General features: G+C 40.2%; 1 pseudogene; it reads right to left on the minus strand.

The window, feature by feature from the left end:
* Positions 1-3,725: 3,725 nt before the first annotated feature.
* LOC103203099 lies at positions 3,726-4,596 on the minus strand (annotated as a pseudogene).
* Between the last annotated feature and the right edge of the window lie 495 nt (positions 4,597-5,091).

The raw sequence follows: 5,091 nt of genomic DNA on the forward strand, positions 1-5,091 counted from the left end.
TCAATAAGACAGAAAACATCAAATGCTGGTGAGGATGTGGACAGTTTGAAACTCTCATATACTGCTTACTGTAAAATGGTGCAACCACTATGGCAGACAGTATGACACCTCCTTAAAAAGTTGGAAATAGAAATACCATTTGATCTAGTGATCTCACTATTAGGTATATATCCCAAAGAAATGAGAGCTGGAACATGAATAGACATGTGCATACCCATTCATTGCAGTATTATTCACAACAGCAAAGAGATGGAAACAACCTAAGTGCCCATCAGCAGATGAATGGATCAACAAGCTCTGGTACATACACACAGTGGAATACTATGCAATATAAAAGAATAATGAAAAATCTGTGAAATGTTTCATAATGTAGATGAGCCTGGAGGATGTTATGCTGAGTATAATAAGCCAATCACAAAAGACAAATATTGTATGAATCCACTATTATAAAAAGTCAAGGAAAGGGTTCACACAAAATCAAACATTCTTTGATGGTTGCCAGGGATAGGAAAGGAGAGCTGGGAAAATTATTGACTAGATAAGAGACATATATTAATTTGGGTGAAGGGAAAGGCAATACACACAAAAAAAGGGGATGGATCACAATATCCCTGAAGAAAAGGAAGAAATGGAGAAGAACACAAGAGTTAAAGACAATAAAGGTAAATACCATGACATACACTATTCTGCATTATCAGTAATAACAAACATTAATCTATGAGTGGATTCATAGGCAGACAGACAAGATGAACAGATATGAGCAGGCAAACAGGACTATACCCACGACCATATATAGGTTTGGCAGATGATATTTCTACATATGTATTTGTATGCGCTATAAAAAATATCCATGTATATAGTAGAGCAAGCAGGGGACAAAGTTACGAAAACTTCTTAGCCACAATCAAAAACCTTGAGAGAATGAGTCTCTGGGCCCGGAAGTTCAGGACCATAGTCGAGGAGGACACTAGTATTAATTGGCATAACATAGTCCACAAAACCAATGTTCAACATCCTACTTTGTTGAGTGGGGAATGGGGTCTTAAAAGCTTGTTGAGTGGCTATCTAAGGCACAACTATTGGTCTCTCCCCATCTGGAGAAAAGAGGAATTAAGAAAATCAAAGACACATGGAAACAATTAGTCCAAGGCTCTAGTGGACCATGTGAACCTCAGCCTCCATAAGCCTGAGACCAGAAGAACTAGGTGATGTCCAGCTATCACTACTGACCACTCTGAGAAAGAGCACAGTATTAGGTCAAGGACAAAGTGATAGAAAAATGTGAAACACAATTCAAAATCATAAAAAAGGCCAGGCTTACTGATCTGATAGACCAAAACACCAAACTCACTGCTGTCGAGTCCACTCCAGCTCATAGCAACCCCTCCTTGGGTTTCCAAGGTGGTGTCTCTACAGAAGTCGATTGCCCAGTCTTCCTTCCTAAGAGTGGCTGATCAGTTTGAAATGCCAGCCTTCTGGTTAGCAGTCAAATGCCTTAGGCAGAAACTATGGTCCTTCTAGTCTATAACTGAACTCATTACCATAGTTCAACTTTCAGCCAAACAACAGACAGGCCTATGGGGTAAAAAATAACACCAGGGACACAAGCACCGCTTAGAACAATAAACCATATGAGATTAAAATTGCAACATATGCCCAGTGATAAAGCTTAGAAGGCAGGAATGTATAGTAAAGGACAATGGAAATGGTAAACGCAGGGAGGAAGTAAGAAGAGTGCTATTACACTGTGGAAACTCAATTCAATCTCACAAAACAAAATGTGTTGAATGGAAAACCAATTTCCTCCATGGACTTTCACTCAAATCACAATTAAAAAAATTTTTAAAAAAAAGAAGACACAGAGAGACAAACTGAAGAAAGAAGCCCATATATAATGATGGAGTTATGCAGCATTTGGAGAGAATATATGCACCCACCAGCCACTCCTCGGAAGGAAGGTTGGGCAATCCTACTTCCATAGCGATACTGCCTCGGAAACCCAAGGAGGGGTCACTATGAGTCGGGGCCGACTCGACGGCACATAAATAACATAAATGGCTCGCTGACATTCTGAATTTGGATGACTAGTTCTTATAAACCAAAAAATAATATTAATAAAAAATAAATAAATAAAATTATTTGCAAACATTGCAAAGGAATATACTTAACAAATGGCTTGAAGTAGTCTGTTAATAAATTGGGGAGATTTTGATTTCATAGTAAGTTAACAAGGCATTTTATTGTTGTTGTTAAAAAAAAAATCTCATTTCAGCACAGAAAGAATTTTTAGATGTTAACAAACTTGTAAACAAATATAAAATAAAAACAAAATCCAGATCATATAGCTGTTTACAGTGATTACATTTATCTAAGCAACATATATACATGTTCCATTGTAAGATGGTAATTAATATTCTTTAACAAATAGGTTTTGTTCTTTAATATCAAGATTATTATAAAACTATTGTAGCATCCTAAAGATAATCTGGTAGTCACTAAGCTTTTCTTAAATCTTCACTTTGTTGTTGTTGTTGTTAAGTGCCGTCGAGTCGTTTCCGACTCATAGCGACCCCATGCACAGCAGAACGAAACACTGCCCGATCCCGCACCAGCCCCACAATCCCTGCTATACTTGAGCCCATCATTGCAGCCACCGTATCAATCCATCTCGTTGATTTACTTTAGATGTTGTTATTGTAGCATAGGTAATCAGACCGTTGTTGTTTGTTGTTGGAATCTTTGGTTGCTACTCTATTAGCTGGGTTGCAGACAAGAAGCCAATCATTTTGAGAATGGATTGCTCATGCCAGGCTTCTGAAATGACATCTCAAAGCAGTATACAAAAAACAAAACAAACAAACAAAAAACTCACTGCCATCGAGTCGGATCCGACTCATAGTGACCCCTCCTTGGGTTTCCGAAGTAGATTGCCCAATCTTCCTTCCGAGGAGTGGCTGTTGGGTTTGAATCGCCAGCCTTCTGGTTAGCAGTCAAGTGCCTTTGGCACTATGCTACCAGAGCTCCTCAGTATAGTTCATCATAAAAGATTTTAACAACAAAAAAATATTGGCATATATACAATTTCTCCACCAATGTGTGTGTCAACCAACCATTTAGTTAATTTTCCCACTAGAAAAAAATGCAGCAGAAAACTGGACACCATAATGCCAGCAGCTACAACTCAGCATATACCCTCACCCATGCTACCCAGAACCAGTTTATACTGAAATTAAACTCTTTACACCAAGTAAATAAATGGTTGTTCACAACCACTGGCTAGTTAGTGTATATATGAACTAAAATTTCTAGATTTGGGGTGAAACAAACTGCTCCAATCATCTGCTCTGCTTCTTCTCTTCTTCAATTCATGCTTGGCAACCTGGAGGGAGTAATGGGGGACAGGGATTGGGATCTGCTGACCCTGCCCACTGGAAAGGCTGTCTGCTGTGCTGCTTTCTGCTTTAACATTGTCCATTCAAATGTGTAGTCATATTGGTGGTGCAGGGTCCGGAAAAGAATGCAGAATAACTGCTTCAGATACTTGTGCTCTGTTGTTGTTGTTGTTATGTGCCGTCAAGTCAAACCCGACTCATAGCGACCCCTCCTTGGGTTTCTGAGGCAGTATCACTACGGAAGTAGGATTGCCCAACCTTCCTTCTGAGGAGTGGCTGGTGGGTTTGAACCACCAGCCGTCTGGTTAGCAGGCAAGTGTCTTAGCCACTATGCTACCAGAGCTCCCACTTGTGCTCTGAGGCCTCCTCAAAGCACAGCCTGTGCCAATAGTTTAAGCACATGGCAAATTCTGCCAGAAACCCTTTACATAAAACTTCAGCAGGAACAGACATCTCCTTTTCACTAAGTTTTCATATTTTTGTTTCTCTGTTGCAGCCTTTAGTCCTTGCCTTGGCAGGCTGGTTTGATTAAATTACATCAAAAGGTATCCTTATGATTCCATGACATCTCAGCAACTCTGCACAATACCAAGATGTGCATAGATGGTAGCATACCACACAGTACCAGTGAGATTGTTTTCTTCTCTGTATGGTAGGTGTTGCCTTGTCCTGTTGTCTCTGTACTTTTTGGCCAAACCAAAATCAATAAGGAACAACTTATTACAGGGACACCCAATATCCATTAGTAAGTTATCTGGCTTAATGTCTTTGTGTATAAAATTCCTTGTATGTACATAGTCAATTCTACTGATCATTTGGTCAACTAACTTTAAGCACAGGTTCCATTGTGAACCATCTTGAACAGAAATTGAAGAGGTCTTTGAGGTGGGGTCTGAGAAAGTCTATGACTAGCACATTGTAATCCTCTTCTTGACCATACCACTGTAGATTGGGGATGTCAACCCCACCTTAAATGATTTTATATTATATTCTATAATATAGAATCTGTATTACAGAGTTTGCTCTCCTACAGCAATTAGGGATGCCTGACCTTCTGAGATCCTAACTTCACTGTCACTTCCTTGCCATTGGTGATGTTGATTGCCAGTTAAATGTCCCCAAAGGAGCCAGGATCAATCTTCCATACTAGTTTATATTTTCCAAGGGCAATGAATTTGGCCTTGGAGCCACTGCTTCTTGCCATCCTGAGAGAGGAAGATGGAGGGCTGGGGCCAATCCCCAACACCTCTGAGGGGAAGACGTGGGCCTCTGGAGCAAGGCTGAAGAGGAGGGCTGCAGAAAACAGAAAACAAAGACCCTTTCTCAGTGTTGCAGGGCACAGAATGGGCCTAGAGGCACCTCATCACCATCGTTCACTTAGGTTTCTTTTTGTTACCACTGCCACTGGCTCCTTTCCAGACAACAAACCCATCACTCCACAGACGCTGCCATCTTTTTTGTCAGGCTCCTGCCAACACAAAAATCCTCAGTTTTTCATCTGTTCTATGTGAAGACTTTCCTTTCTTAAAGAGATGATTTAATAAAATTTGGCAATGCCAGTAGCTTCTGAGTTCACCTCATGGTTTTGCAGGTGATGTAGTTGATGCAGGTGGTGGTGATGGGTAGGTATGCGGAGAAGTTCTTAATGTGCAATTTTATTCACCCAAACCAAAACCAAACTCAGTGCTGTCTAGTCAAA

This window comes from Orycteropus afer, unplaced genomic scaffold (assembly GCF_000298275.1).
Source record: "Orycteropus afer afer isolate SDZICR_OR568_19922 unplaced genomic scaffold, OryAfe1.0 scaffold00199, whole genome shotgun sequence".
Lineage (NCBI taxonomy): Eukaryota > Metazoa > Chordata > Mammalia > Tubulidentata > Orycteropodidae > Orycteropus > Orycteropus afer.